The sequence below is a fragment of the Cupressus sempervirens genome, chromosome 1 (assembly GCF_028749045.1).
Source record: "Cupressus sempervirens isolate cs-2001-9-10 chromosome 1, ASM2874904v1, whole genome shotgun sequence".
Classification (NCBI taxonomy): Eukaryota; Viridiplantae; Streptophyta; class Pinopsida; order Cupressales; family Cupressaceae; genus Cupressus; species Cupressus sempervirens.
In genome coordinates this window covers 558302220-558319157 of record NC_143118.1, presented here as the reverse complement: position 1 = coordinate 558319157, position 16938 = coordinate 558302220, and the positions used below count along the sequence as shown (strand labels likewise).

Here is a 16938-nt window from a genome sequence, read left to right as displayed (position 1 = left end):
TGAAAGGGCTGAAGGCATGGATACGAGGGAAGAAACTGCAGAAGGAGAGGAGGATTTTAGAGAAGGGGAAGGCATGGAGAGGAAGAGGGGCAAGAGAAACATCACCATCAAAATTCCAACAAACAAAGAGGACAAGGTCACGACATCCTAGGGCCGGAAAAGGAAACTCTCTAAGACCAAGGAGGATAAACAGGGAGTGGAGAAGGAGGGGGTGGAAGGAGACCTCAATCAGAGTGAAAGGGAGGAGCAAGAGCAGGGCTACGAGGAATTCAGCACCAGCAAATATAGATGCTCAATCACAAGGAACGATAGGAATGTGGTGTGGCAAAATTTCAACACAACTTCTGCTAAAATGGGGATCAATCATGAGTTGATCAGAACTCTGGTCAAAGAGAATGAAGAGGGTAAAATCCAAATGGAATAGTTGATCGACCCTACCCTGCTGATCTTTAGCGACACCACTAACGAAAATCTAGATATGGATGTCCTCATCAATGCCAAAAACAGTGTGGTGGACAACTTCCACACCACCAAGTCGATTTTTCATGAAATCCAAGAGCTCAAATACAGAGTGAGCAGCTTGGAAAGGGAGAACTACAACTTGAAGAATAGGATATCGGAGGAAGAAAAGAGCATGGACAATAGAGTGGAGGAGGTCAAGAACAAGGTCCAAACGATGGAGAGCTCAATGCAGATTATGGTAGAACAAAGCTAAAATATTCTCAAAGACGCCAATGAGAATATTAAGCTGCTCATTAACAATACGGAGGAGCAAAGAATCAGTAAGGAGGAGGACCTTGCCCCCTACAGATCAAAGGACAGGACCCTTGATGATAGCTCAAGGAAGAGTACTAGATCCAGCATGAGGAAGAAGGACACCCTAGATCCTAACCAAGAACTCTCAGACATAAAGGAGACAGCTGGTAAACTGTAGAAGCTAGAAATAAGTGCAGCAGAAATGCTGAGAGATATCTCCTGAGCACCCTAGCTTTTCTTGGCTTGTCTTGGTTTTTTATCTTGACTCCCTGGCTTTTTACTAGTTTTATCTTTTAGTATGGGGAGTTGTTTCAGCTGGTTGCTTTTAGTTTCTTTTGATACTTTAAGTGTTCTTTTTTGTCCATTCTATGTAATGTAAGGCTTTCAGGGCCCAATCAAAACCTGTTTTCCTTAATCAAAAACTTGGGATTCTAATTAAATACCTCCAAATTTTTCCTTTAAGTTCAAAATAGCATTAAAATCTCCTCCAAGTAGAAAGTTTGATAATGGTTTTGTATCCATATAATTGCCTAAATCAGTCCACAGCATTCTCTTGTCAGCTATAGGGATGGGCCCATAAACATTTATGATGTTGAAAAGTATATCATTTTTAAAGCTTTTGATTCTACCACTCATCCAATTATTGTTTATTGATAAGATTGTGATATCTTCTAGGGTCCCAGATGATTCCTAAACTACCTGATGCTCTTGTTGCTTCCTTTAGTACACATTTCCAAAAACCCAATTTCTTTTTAAGCCTTTTCTCATTCTTCTTTATTTAGTTTTGTTTCCTACAGTAAAATAATTTCTAAATCAAAAAGAGATAAGTTGGGCTTGACGAGGCACTTCTTGTTAGGGGTGTTTAAGCCCCTAATGTTCCATGAGATGAGCTTCATTGTTCCAAGGAAAGGCTCTTCCCCTTCCCTACTTTTAAGATATGCTTTATTTTTATTTGATTTTCAGCCACATTCCTGTAGCAATTATTAAAACAGAAAGGCTTTTCTTGAAGGTCTTTCCACATTTTGGTTTATCTATATGATGAAGGGTGCTCCTCTTAATACGATAAACCCATAACAAAAACAAAGAAACAACAGCAAATGCGAGAACAAAATATGGACTTCTTATTATCGCCACAAATGCCGAATTACAGAATTCACAAGTACAATATGCTAACCCGTATGGACGCCTTCATTACAATAATCTACAAGACTAAGCTGCGAACTACAACCCAGAGCTATCCTAGACAATGTTCGGGCCTTTCTTATATATGCAATTTTATGCTGCCCGGGAAGGTTCTAGAGATTGAAACTTAATACCTAAGGCCGACGGACCCTAACAAAACATATAGAGTCAGCCAAATACATCTTTGACAATTACTTTAGAAATTTTGGGTAACCCAAATTTAGAAGGCCATAACTCTCGAATCGTTGCTCTGATTGGCTATTATAACCACTTTTCAAAAACGCCGATGTCTAGTCTACAGGCGCTGAACTGTGTAAGTGCCCTTCCGTCAAGTTTTTAGACCTCATCCGAGCACTCTAAGGCCTCCAACGATGAGCCTAGAGATTTTTCTGCAAATTTTTTCATAGAAATTGCGCGATAACTTCTCTGATACTTAAGTTGGAGCAATGAGATTTTTATGGTAGGCTTACAACTCTAAAATGAACCTTCATGTAAACAATGAGAACATTCCAAGCTCGTATGACAAACTTACTAAAAATAGTAAGCTCCCAGAAATAGTAACCACCCTGTCTACTAGTCCTTTTTAAAATAGAAAAGACTGAAAACAAAAACAAAAAAAGTTGGGTGATGCAAGATTGCTCTTACACCCAGGATGCTCCTACGTCACTCTACCTTCCAGATTAGTAGATAGACCCAGATTTCCCAGATTGTTGTTTGCATTGAATATACTTGCTGCTATTGTTGTATCTTCATAATCTTCTTCTTCATTTGTTACTTCATCCATTGGTGGTTCACTTAGTTGAAGATCAAGATTACTTGCATTCATAGGTTATGTCACCTCCCTTGTTTTGTATTATTTTATCTTCTGCTCTATTTGATCCTAGGTCCAACTTGCTGGTATTTGAACCCCAAATTCTTCACAGTTATGGGTTTCATTAGTTTGTTCTAGCTCTAAATCCTCTAAATTTAATTGCCCACATTGGTTCAAAATTGTATTGATTTCTACCGGAATGCTTACTGCTGGTTGTTTCTCTATTTTATCCTTTATTTTGGGGGATAAATCTGCTTCAATATCTTCAAATACACTTTTTCCATTATCCAGAGTTTGCCAAAATTTATAATGTTTTTGCTTAGAGACCTTTGTTTTACTTCCGTAATGATTTTTCTTAGTTGTGAACATTTCTGCCTGAAGTAATTTTTTTCCAATTAAGATATTGTCTATCCTAGGTTCATCCTGGATATTACCTATCTTGCGTACTTCTGTATTTTCAATCTTTTCAAATTTATTATTTGCTTCACTTGTTATTCCTTCCTTTAAACTATTGATGATGTTCTCTTGACCTTTCTCTAGGTCTTTATCCATGCTACTTTGAATGTTCTAAGATTGAAGCCTCTCTAAAATCATCGAGCATTTACCTCCTTTTGAATGGAAATAAATATTATTGAAAGATCTATTAACCCTAATATCATTATGCTCTATATATACTCCTAACAGTTCTCTTAAAGAGGATCTTTAATGTTCCTATGTCTCTCTGTATTCAAAAAAATGTTGAAATTTCACGGAAGATCACCTGAATATGGATGTTAGGTGCACAGGAGGGCAAAAGACTGGCCGTGCGGCTAATTACAGATGGCGTATGGTATGTCTTGAGCCGTACAAAGCAATCCTTAGCAAGTCCGTACGGTGGAGATTAATGTACGGTTGTGTTGAAGAAGGCGTACGGTGAATGACTTAGTAGCCGTACGGTGAAGGAAGGTACGTCCGTACAATGGCAACACAACTATCGTACGATGATGGTGGCAATCCGTACGGTGTCCTAGCAAACCATACGGTCTTGGTATGAGCTGGGCGTACGGCGAGCAATCCGTACGAGGTGTGTTTCAGAAGCCAGTTAAGCCATACGGTGGCTTAGATCAGTCGTACGGTTAGAGTAGGAAGTTGTACGGTGACTTAATTGAGATTTCAAAGACGTACGGATGGATGGAAGATGAGGGAAGTCAAGACAGATGGAGGGTGGAGCAAAACACACACACAATGATAGGAACACAATGTTGCATGTACATACACAAAATATTGATTAAGCTACACAACAGGAAAGAGAGTCGAATGCGAATATTGATTTCCACCAGAAGATAATACTCTGATTTGCCAGATACAGAGAGATGAACACCAACTAAATAAGGTGAGGGCTGAGTCCCACCGAAATCGAGCGAGCCAAATAGGGAAGGTCTTTCACTTCCGAAATGGCGAACAAATTCCGAACTCCAACAGGAATCCGCAGTACAAAGAAAATATGATCCAAAAACATACCTATCGATTACTACGAGCCGTGCTTAAATACCCATCAGGAAAAGCTCTCCGAGGGTGTACAAAGATTAGCCAACGGCGACACAAACTACTATAACAAAATTAAATTTGGGTCCAAATTAAATTAAACAATCGGTCCGTTACACAAAAATAATTAAATACATTTATTTCTGTTCGGGAACATTACAGTCCTCCCGTCCCGAAATTTGCTTGTCCTCAAGCAAATGCAGTGCCGGATGCTGAAGGATGTGTTCGCCTTCCCACATTGCATTGTCCAGCGATAGATGTCGCCAACGTACCAGGTATTCTCTCATCGTTTGGTTACGCAAGACTTTTTCACGTACTTCGAGAATCTCAGCAGGTTCCAAGATGAGTTTCCCCTCCTCATTGAGTGGTGGAAGATCTGTAGTGACGAAGATGTTTTGCCCGATAGCCTTCTTCAGACAAGAAACGTGGAAGACATTATGAGTGCGACTAACTTCGGGAAGCTCCAGTTCATACGCTACCTCACCAATGCAATAGATCACGCAGTAGGGACCATAAAACTGGGGCTTTAGTTTCTCCTTCCCTGTTCCCTTCAGTGAGGACTGTCGATAAGGCTGTAGTCAGAGATAGACCAAATCTCCCACTTCAAAACACCTCTCTAATCGATGTTTGTCGACATATACCTTTTGTCGGTTTTGTGCCTGCTGCAGGTTTTCTTTCAAACTCTTCAGAATGTCCTGTCCTTCCTGAAGCCAATCCTTCGCCTTTGGAGCGCAACTGTCGCTCAACACTGTATCGAGGAAGGAGAGTGGTTCGTGCCCGTACATAGCCTTGAACGGCGTCATTCCGACCGACATGTGATAAGTGGTATTGTAGCAGTATTCTCCGAGGTGGATCCATTTCATCCACGCGCGTTGTTGTGCCGAGACGTAGTTCCGTAGATAACCTTCGAGCCATTTGTTCACAATTTCAGTTTGGCCATCTGTCTGTGGGTGGTAACTTGTGCTCAGTGATAGTTCAGTTCTTGCCATCCAAAACAGTTCTGTCCAAAAGATACTGATGAAGTGTCTATCTCGGTCGCTGACGATGTTTCGGGGTAACCCGTGAAGGCAGAAGACTTCTCTGAAAAACAGATCAGCGATCTGTGCAGCCTGAAGGTCCAAAGGGATGGCGAAGAAGTGAGCGTACTTTGTCAATCGGTCAACTACCACGAAGATGCAATCCCGTCCGTTCACCTTGGGAAGACCTGTTATGAAATCCATTGATATACTTTCCCACTTATGTTCGAGAATTGGCAGAGGCTGTAGCAGTCCAGCAAGAAGAGTGTGTTCGGATTTGTTCTGTTGGCAAACAATACATGCTCTGACATGTTGCAATACATCCCCTTTCAATCCCTTCCATGAGAATCTCTCTCGCATACTTCTGTAAGTTTTTAGGAAGCCGGGATGACCAGCCAAATGGGAGTCGTGCACGTGCTTCAGGATCTTTTTCTTCAACTTTGATTCAGGCACTAGGTAGATCCGATCCTTATAATAAATGATATCATTCACCACCTTATAACAATCATCGTGGATGTGACCATCCATTATCTCACAGGCGAAAGTATTCTTGGAATATTCCACCAGCAATTGTGCCTTCCAATCGACTGAGATCTACTCTAGTGAGCAAATGGTGGGTCTTCGAGACAAGGCATCTGCAACAACATTGTTTTTCCCCTTCACATATTCAATATCAAAATCAAAAGATTGAACCTTGCTTACCCATTTTTGTTGTCGTTCGTTCAGATCCCGCTGCTCCAGGAAATATCTCAGACTGTTGTGATCCGTACAGACAACAAACTTGGCACCAACCAGGTACTGCCGAAACTTGGTCAGTGCGTGAACAATGGCCAACATTTCCTTATCATAGATGGAATATAGGCGCTCCGCTGGTGTAAGCTTCCTGCTCTCATAGGCGATGGGGTGTCTGTCCTGCATCAAAACTGCTCCAATGCCTTCCCCTGACCCGTCGCATTCCAAAATGAATGGTCGGGTGAAGTCGGGCAATGCCAACACCAGACAAGTGCTCATTGCCTCTTTTAACCTATCAAATGTGAGTTGCGCTTCTTCATTCCACTGGAAAGCCCCCTTCTTCGTTAGATCTGTTAAAGGCGCGCTGAGCTAAGAAAAACTCTTGACAAATCCCCTGTAGTAGCTGCACAATCCAAAGAACCCCCGCAAATCCGTGAGTGATTTCGGGGGAGGCCAATCGAGGATAGCCTAGATCTTCTCCTAATGCACTTGAACCCCATATTGACTGACAACATGCCCCAAGTACAATATCTCCATCATTCCGAACTCACATTTGGATTGTTTGGCGAACAAGGATTGTTCTTCCATGATACTTAGAACCTCGTTCAAATGTTTCAGGTGTTCCTCCCACGTCCTGCTATAAATGAGAAGATCATCAAAGAACACCAACAAATACTTACACAACTGCTTGTTAAAGATGCGGTTCATGCATGATTGGAATGTAGCAAGCGCGTTGGTCAGCCCGAACGGCATGACCAGGAACTCATAGTGTTCGTAATGGCAACGGAAGGCCATTTTCTCCACATCCTCTTCCCTCGTTCGGATTTGATGGTATTCGAAACGGAGATCTATTTTTGAGAAATAGACCGCACCATATAGTTCATCCAGCAGCTCATCTATCCTCGGAATGGGGTACCTGTTCTTTATTGTTCTCTTGTTCAGTGCACGATAGTCCACACATATACGCAACGTTTCGTCCTTCTTGACCAACACCACTGATGATGCGAACAGGCTAGAACTGGGACGGATCCATCCCTTATCAAGTAACTCTTGGATCGTCCGTTCGATTTCATCTTTGAACTTCTTCAGGTGGCGGTACGGTGTGGTTTATAACAGGTTTCGCTCCTGGTTCCAACTCTATTGTATGTTCAAATCCTCGATGCGGCGGTATGCCAAGAGGAATATCTATGAAAACCCTTTCATGCTTACTTAAAATATCCTGAAGCTCTTTATCTTGTGGAGGTGTTCGGTGCCCCTTGATAGGTTCCTCTGAGATGAAACATTGTGCAACCCACGCAACATCATCATGCCGTAAGATTGCCTCCATCCGATGCGCAGACACTTCCTTCGATCCTTCATTTGCCATCCCTCGGAGGACCACCTTCTTCCCATCAGCCACGAAAGTGAAGTCCATTCGCTTGAAACTTTGAGTGTATTCATCAAGCATCTCCATCCACTGTATGCCGAGGATGACCTCCATGTCGGCCAGATCCACTATGAAAAAGTCCTCTGTTACCGTGTGATTTGCCATTGTGATGCTCAGCTGAGGAACTAGGTACGTGCAGGGCAGGAAAGTCCCTCCGGCAACTTTGACCTGAAAGCCCACGTGTGCTTCCATCGGAAGATTTCTTCGCTATACTAAAGATGAATTTATGAAATTCAATGTAGCTCCGCTATCCAGAATTACTGTGATCCTTTGTCCCTGAAGGGTGTACCTCGCACACGGAAAACTGTGCACCTCAGACTGCCAGCCAAGGCAATGGATCCTCCACGTTTTATTAAAGCGGCAATCCTCTCCGTATGGTTGAAGTTGGCCATGTCAATGTCATCGCTAGGTTGGATGTCTTCTACTAACGTTTCCTCTCAATCCTGCTCATCTTCTTCATCGGACATCACTTCAATGTAATGAATTTTCCCTTTCCCAAGACATCGGTGGCCAGGTTCCCAAGGCCCCTTGCAATTAAAACATAACTTCTTTCTTCGGAGTTCTTGTCGGGATGCTTCATCCAGTGATGGCTTCTTGGGCGGAGGTTTGTCCCTCGGGATTGTCAGCGGTTTCAGATGTGAATGAATCCGAGAAGATGAGGATGATGCTGACAACGACGCCATGCTTCGTGCCTTACTGATTGCTTCCGTCAAGGTTGACGGGTTGAATCCTTTCACCCAACCTTTCAGTGGTTCTGCCAGTCCATCCATAAAGAGAACAACCCGCCTTCGTTCAGAAATGTCTGTCACCAACACAAAAAGTCTCTGAAACTCTGCGATGAACTGATCTACTGATCCCTTTTGCCTCAGCTGTGCCAGATCTTTGAAATTGAGCTCGGGGTCTTTTCCATCAAATCGTTCAATTAGTCTCTCCGTGAACTCAGCATAAGTCTTTATTTGATCATGCCTAACAGTGATAGTGCCGTGGTGCCACCATTCGTGGGCACGCCCTCCAAGTGTAACGCGGCGAATTTAATCACTTCTTCTTCAGGCATAGGATTTAGCTGGAAGTAGGTGTCGGCTTTCATTAACCATGCCTGCGCTGAAATGGAGCCTGAACCATCAAATGGAGACAGGTTCACCTTACTCAATTTTCTCCTTAAATCATCGTTAAAATATCCTCCTCTGTTTCCACCTCCTACGTATCTCATTCTTAGATCTGCGTAATCCTTGTAGGAGATGTCTTCTTCAAGATTTGCATTCTGCCAAGCCTCCCGTATTTCCTCAAAGGTTGGAAATCTCTCTCCGTGATGTGTCTCAGTCTGTGGTGGGAAAGTCGGCATGGATGGTCAAGAGTGTGCAGTGTGAGGGTGTGATCTGCCTGCCACTGAATCTGCGCTATGTCCATTCGGTTCTCCATAAATTTTGTTTTCCGCCAACTTTTTGAGAGTTTCTTCCATAAGCTGCTGAGTATCAGTGATCTGTGCCTGGTTCCGCGCAAGATCCCTCAAAAGTGCAATGAGTTCAACACCTGTCAGTTCTCGTTCTCGTTCCTGTTCTTCAGCCATTCGATCAACAAAATGTGTCCTTCTTCGCTTCCGGCTATAAACTCACATTCACCGATCACAGGCTAGTAGGATCGATTGCTCTAATACCACTTTAATGTTCCTATGTCTCTCTGTATTCAAGAAAATGTTGAAATTTCACAGAAGATCACCTGAATATGGATGTTAGGTGCACAAGAGGGTAGAAGACTGGCCGTACGGCTGATTACAGATGGCGTATGGTATGTCTTGAGCTGTACAGAGCAATCCTTAGCAAGTCCGTATGGTGGAGATTAATGTACGGTTGTGTTGAAGAAGGCGTACGATGAATGACTTAGTAGTTGTACGATGAAGGAAGGTAGGTCCGTACAGTGGCAACACAACTGTCATACGATGATGTTGGCAATCCGTACGGTGTCCTAGCAGACCGTACGGTCTTGGTATGAGCTGGGCGTACGGTGAGCAGTCCGTACGGGGTGTGTTTCAGAAACAAGGTAAGTTGTACAGTGGCTTAGATCAACCGTACGGTTAGAGTAGGAAGTTGTACGGTGACTTAATTGAGATTTCAGAGACGTACAGATGGATGGAAGATGAGGGAAGTCAGGACGGATGGAGAGTGGAGCAGAACACACACACAATGATAGGAACACAATGTTGCATGTACATACACAAAATATTGATTAAGCTACACAACAGGAAAGAGAGTCGAATGCGAATATTGATTTCCACCAGAAGATAATACTCCGATTTGCCAGATACAGAGAGATGAACACCAACGAAATAGGGTGAGGGCTGAGTCCCACCGAAACCGAGCGAGCCAAATAGGGAAGGTCTTTCACTTCCGAAATGGCGAACAAATTCCGAACTCCAACAGGAATCCGCAATACAGAGAAAATATGATCCAAAAACATACCTATCGACTACTACGAGCCGTGCTTAAATACCCATCGGGAAAATCTTTTCGAGGGTGTACAAAGATTAGCCGACGGCGACACAAACTACTATGACAAAATTAAATTTGGGTCCCAGTTAAATTAAACAATTGGCCCATTATACAAAAATAATTAAATACATTTATTTCTGTTCGGGAACATTACAGGATCCAATTCTCTCCAGAATGTGAGTGTGAAGAATCTCTACTTAAAGACAATCCAAGTTGGGAAATTTAAAGTGTTCGTTGTTTGCTCATTAATGTTTGGTTTCCAAGCAAAAAAATTAACAGGGTAACCCTTATAAAAGCATAATGGAATCCTTAAGATTTCATTTCTAGCATATTCATTTTTAGAATGTAAATAAACTAAACAAGTAGATAATGTAAGGATACTTAATTGTTTCCAGCTGAAAGATTCTAACCAGTCGCCAAGATTTGGATTTCTTTGGTTAGGTCCATTCCAATAAGCGTAGATCCCAAAGCTTTGACACTCTTGCCATTGTTTTTCACTAATGCTATTGCTGATGATGATGGTATTATAATGATTTGTCCTCTATTGATCTTGCAAGACAGAGAGATTATCCTGAAGGAGTTCAGAGGCAGAAAAGTATTTCCTATGAGGAGGAATATAAGGCTTCAGAAGGAAAGACTGTACAGATGAATTGGTTTGACTATTTATAAATTTAGGGCAAATAGTGTTAACTCCTACTGGGATATTATTAGGTTTTGATATGTCATTTGGACGCAGATATTCATTAGGAGTAATGGTATGCACTGGTTGTTGCATAGGGTTTACTTTTTGATTGGCTATTATGGAATCCTCCCTCTTAGCATATTTGATTAAAGAATAAAAATGTCTTTTTGGTGAATCCTTCATCTTAGAAATTTGCTCCAAAGAATGGGTAATCATGTCCATAGCTAAGGGAGGGCCATCTATCGAAAATTGATTTGTGAGAGAATTGTGGAGCTTCTCTACCCACTTAGCTAATGTGATATGTTTGACTGCATTGGCATATTTAGTTTTGAAGAAATAGTGAGGATACTTGCCTATGGCATCATGTTCACTTCCTCCTTGGTCTTTCCCAATTGCATGATTAGATCCGACTTGTTTTGAGGTTTTTCTCTTGCGCACAACTTCCCACCCTTGTTTTTCGATCCAGTGCCATGTTTTGCGATTGGAGAATTTGATTACATTTTCCTTCTGACCTGAGTTTCCTTGTTTTCTAATTTTCCATGACTCTATGATATTCTTCGTTCTAGTGTCATGGAGTGCCACCAAAGCGGCGAAGTTATTGCAGTTTTGAAATTGCTTCCTATTGTTTTGATTATTCGATCTGTCATTCTCAGATAAAGTTAATCGACTTGCTTTTTTTTCCAGGTTTCGATGTATTTGCAAAGTGAGCCATTTTGTCATAGTCCCTAATCAACAGGGGCTTTCCCGTTTTGTTTGAACCCAGGCTTGCTATTTTTGAGTCCGCATATAGGTTTGATTTGAATTCCATTTTCCTTTTCGTTCCAGCTCTAGTCCAGCCCTCCTCCTCGCCTCGATTGTTGATTGTCGTCTATCTATCTGGATCCCTCCATAGTGGAGTGAAGGAAATTTCTTTTGTCGTTGGAAAATATCCAAATTTTGTCTTCTGTTGGATTGATCCATGTTCCCCATTGATATTTGCTAGGGCATCAAATTGGTTCTAATAAGGGGGGGGATGTTGAAATGATTATGTTTGCAGAACAATTTCCAGCCTTTCCATATTTTGTTTGGAAGAAGTTATTTGCTTGTTTCGCATCTTTTGATTCGTCCTTGTAATTGAGGTTACTGGTTTTTGCTACATTGTCACAGCAAAACGCCATCACTAACTTTTTTATTAGAAAAAAACTTTATAAGATAATGATTGTATTTAATCTTATTATCTCATAGGTTGACATAATGTTTTGGGATGAATAGATAAATAAATGATGAATAATTATACTATTAAATAATACCAATCAAAAAACAATTATATTAAATAATATATATTTTATGAGAGGATGAATATTATTTCGAAACATATGATATGAGTTATTTAATAATCTTTTGATCAGTTTTGATTTTTGATTTTTTGGTCTTCATTTTGGAAAGCCTTTGTGGGAAAACCATATTTATGCGGAGATTAATTACGCTTTTTCAATTTAATTTAATAGTGGATTTTATTTAAGGGTTGTTTTTATTTTATTTTATCCATATTTTTGTGAGAGAAATATTATTTAAAGATTTTATCTTGGGGTTGCTGATTTAATATTTTGTTTTATTGCCTTTTGGAGATTTTTGGGCTTTTGAGGGAAGATTTGCTATTCTTCTCATACATATTTCTGGAAAGATATTTGGGAAAGTATTTTGACAACCTTTCTCTGGAAATTACGAACAGAGCTTTGCATTCTTGTCTTAAGGGATTTTCTTTTAGGATTTTAAAAGTTTTGATTGTGAGAATGAAGTCGAAGAATTGATAGAGGAATTTGGATGATATTCTTCAATTTTTGTTCATGGTTGTGGGAAAATTGAAAGTGGAGATTTCTTTGTGGATAGAAGAGAGTTTTGATTTGGGATTTTGGTTGGAATTTTGGAGATTGTTGTTGCTGTGATTGTGTTCTGATTTTCTTCTACACATATTTTCCTTCTCTCTCTTTGTTTTCTCTATAGGATTGAGGTAGGGTTTGGAACCTTTATTTTGTAATTTTGTTTATTGATTGTATGAATGATTTAATGTTAGAATAACGTATTCGATAAAATGTTGCACTGGCCCTAGGGGATGGGGGGATGGGGCTAGGATAGGATGAGGGGAAAGAGCATCAATTTCGGGATGTTGGGGGGACGGTGACGGGGCAGTGTTGTATATGCTATATACTATAGATATAGTACTTTAAATACTATATACTATACATATAGTACTTGAAATGCTAGTTCTGAAACGATGCATAGCAGTATAAGAAGTATAATATCAAAATGACAAATGCTAAATACTAAATGCAATTATACTTGAACACATTGAACCAATGAATAATGAACACTGAATATTGAATTCCAATTACTATTAGAAATTAAAATATTAAAAAAAATTGTCAAAACAACAAGTGGAAGATCTCTATTATACCACAAATATCATAAAGATGATTACAATGAGCACCACGATATCCAAACAAGTACAAAATATCAAAATGCAATGAAGGGAGACCTCTAATCATCCCTACAAGGAAAACTCCTCATCACTGGAACTCAATAAAGTGGGTATAACAACATCAACTTGATTTGACACGATTTCGTCCTCCCCCTGTCCCTAGTATGTCCCTGTACTCAAAACTCGAGGGTTTTGGGGATGGGGAAGTGTCCCTGTGTTTCATTGATTTTATTTGTATGAATTACTTTAAGAATTAGGAAGTGTTCTTTCAATTTCATGTTGTTTGCCATATTTCTTGTCAGTTTTCTTAGTGATGCTATTTGGAAAATTGTTCTTAAGATTTTGTTTTCAAGTCCCAAGAGTTGATCTAATTGATTACTTGGAAGGAAACTAGGGAGATACCAAATGGGCCTCCACCTAATTTCATTTTCAGAATCAATTTCATGCTTAATTTGTAACCCCAAGTCTTGACAATCATCTACATTGCATAGTCTGTAAATTACAAGTCATTTGCGTTGAAAGAACTGCAAATGCACTTAGAATCTTGCAATTGTGTTGTACAATTATGCTATTATGTAGCTTGCTTCTTTGAATAGGGTTTTGACTTTTGTGGAGTTTAGGGTATACTAGAGGCTTACAAATCTGATGTACTCAGTTTTTTCAGTCTTTTGTGTTGTATGATCACATTAATATCAGTTTTGTGGTTCAAATGCACCATGGTTCCTTGTTGTAATCATATATTCTAAATATGCTCCTACTTTAGGGGTTTAGGTCATGCCTATGTGAGAGCCATGCAAAAGGGATTCCCAAACCAAATACTTATGATCTTATTTTCTGTTATAGATGCATAATTATCATAGTAACACGGGGATGTGTCCCCCCCTTTTTGCCACACGTCCCCGAGACAAGGGCACATCAGGGACTTGGGGAATCCATTCCCCCGTCCCCAGCAATGCCGCCAGATTTTGCCACCTCCGCCAAGGATGGGGAGACGTTCTGATGTTGACTGTTTGCTGATTTGACTATTTATGTTCAATGTTCCAATTCAATGCAATGTTCAAGTATTTACTCTTTTGCATCTTTATATCTTATATTGCAATACATCTTTTCATAACTAGCATTATAAATACCATATGTATAGTATATACAACCCCTCCGTCCCCCGCCACAGTCCCCAAATTAAGGCCCCTCTATCTCCCCGTCCTGGGAACTTGTCCCCCCGTTCTGCCATCCCCCCATCCACTAGGGTGGTGTAAATATGATTATTATATTATTCACGTTTCCATGATTGGCATATGTCTTTGTTTTCTTGCTTTGAGACTTAAGGGGTACGTTTCCCTCAATAGGATTTGGGGTTACCTCTAGTAGTTGCTGAACTTTGTAATGTTTTATATGAGTTCTTGACTTGTCTTTACATCCTTGGAGTTTTGTTTCATCTTGCTTCTTGTTTGGATTTGCTTGTAGGTGGGACCTTGTGTCTATCTCCATAGCACAACGGGGTGGGCCTCAAGGTTCAACATGGTCAAGTTGTAATGATTCTTCTTCCATTTAAGTTCAATGGAGTTGTTGTGTGCATGGATGGATTCAATTTGTGTACCCTTATGTTTGTAGCATGGAGAACTTCATTTGTATATGCACTATCAAATGTATTATTGATTACAGTATTTAATGTTGTAATTGGATTCTCCAAGAGGAGAATTATGTAATTGGAAGCATGTTCAATGTATTCGCAATATCAAGATGTAATTATAATTATATAATTGATGGTTTATGAAACGATACAATAGAGTTTGAAAAGATTATTTATTATCCTTTCTTGAAAACATTAGAAATTATTGCTATGATGAAAAAAAAAGAATTAGGAACGTTTGGAATTGGATTCTAAAACACACTTAAAGATAATGTTAAAAATGTTAATGATTAAAGGAATGTATTTCCTTATGGTTTTAGTTAGCTTAGATGGTATTGTAGATGTGTTGCTCAAGTAGCGACATAAGGGAACCTTAGAGGACATAAGGTAGTGTTAGAGTTTATCTTCTATCCACATTTTAATGTTTATTCGTGTGATGCGCTATTATGTCTTTATTGTTGCAAATCATAATGTGTAAATGTGTTCATTATGATTAGATTAATATGTTGTTGCACTTAAGAAAAAAAACAGCTATGTCATTTTGATAGTTTAGTTGTCATCCTCTCAGGTTGCTTAGCAGGGTGTTATAGCAATTACCTTTTGATAATTGTTTGAAGCTTCTTTGTGCTTCCAGGATGTTTTTGATGTTCCTATTCTTTTTCAGGACCTTTTTTGGAGACCTCTTAGTTCTTACATCGTTTTACTCTCTTTTGGAGAGGAGTTTTCTCCCACTGGGTTTGTCCTTTTATGAAAGTTGTATTGGTTAGTATATACCTAATCGGGCTTTTTGTTGTCAAGACTCAAGACCCATTCTTGTGTTTATGTGCATTTGAAGGTTTTTACTGTTGTTATGTGGACCCTAATCAGACTCAAAGGTTAATTTTTCCCTACTTCATTCGGCGTAGTTTCCCCCTAGATTTTTCTATGGGAGTTAAGGGACCGCAGCCCAAAGATGTGATCAAGGGGCAGCGCCTCTTGCGGGGTCCTAAAGCAAAGCCCCACGCAGGCTCCTTGTCCCGATACAAGGCAGGGTCGAAGGGCAGCACCCCTGAAAGCTCAAATGACTTTATTATTGTAAAAGGTGTCGGGAGCTATTTTTACTATTGGACAACATGTTCTAGCCCTAATTTTGTAAGCGGCTAAAAGCTTGTATAAAATAGCTTAGGGTTGGGGATTTTATGATGTATGATGAGATAGTAAGTTCTTGCGGCATTATTGAGTCGCAAGGGATTGCATATTGTAATCAGGTTGTAATCACAGGATAATAAGAATATTGGATTCATTGGTGGATGTGGCCTAGGGATTCGGTGAACCACGTTAAACCTTTGTGTCTTGTGTTTTCTTTTGTGTGCTTTATTATTTTCTGATATTGGTTATATTTGCATGTTATACCTTGGGCAAAGGGGTCAATTGAGAAGACAAAAAACAAGGAAAAAGATTCTAAGTTTAAGGGGGGTCAATGGGAGATCTGATTGGGTATGAATTATTAAATGATCAAATCTGAATCTCTAAAGCAGTCAGATATAGCAGAGAATATTGTGTTTCTGAGATAATTGAATTCAAATCAGAATTTATAAAATCTGCATTCTCACCTCATGGATTATCTCTGCCTAATAAGTGTCAATCGCAGTCTTTAAAACCTGTGTAATACCTATGGCCAACCAAGGTAATACAGCTAGGGCGAGAAATGATTAACAACAATTCATCCAAAAAGGGCTAAACTAATTTATAAGCACTTCGATTATTAACATGTTACTTAAGAGGGGTGAGAATCAACCAGCATAAATAGGTGGCATCCCTTCAAACCAAAGGGACATGACCCTGGCCATGAGAGAGATAAAAGAAGAGAAGTGTATTTGAGGAGAGGGAGAGAACAAGGAGGATTAGGATCGCTGTTCATTAAGAGCAGATAAGTCAAATTTACCCAAAATCCAGCAATTAGATACATAGAGGCTAGCAATACTACAGTTATTTTTACTACTATCATACAACAATACTGCTGTTATACCACTGTCATGATACATTTTATTACTGCCATACTGCTGTCAGTGTCTTAATTTTACTTAATATATTTTAGTACATGTCCTCTGCCATCCCTGTCCCGGAAATGGTATGGAACATAGTAAATTAACCGTAGTATGCAAGTTAAAACACTTTCTCGTAAATAGTTGTAATCTTGCAAAGGGTTTCCTGTACTGGTAGGATAATAATATAATAAAAAAATTGTGATATATT

General features: G+C 39.8%; 1 protein-coding gene across 22 annotated transcripts in view; it reads right to left on the bottom strand.

The window, feature by feature from the left end:
• The window catches only part of LOC149578659 (uncharacterized), a 112348-nt gene that overhangs the window by 94084 nt on the left and 1326 nt on the right, over positions 1-16938 (bottom strand). The gene's annotated exons all lie outside the window — the stretch shown is intronic.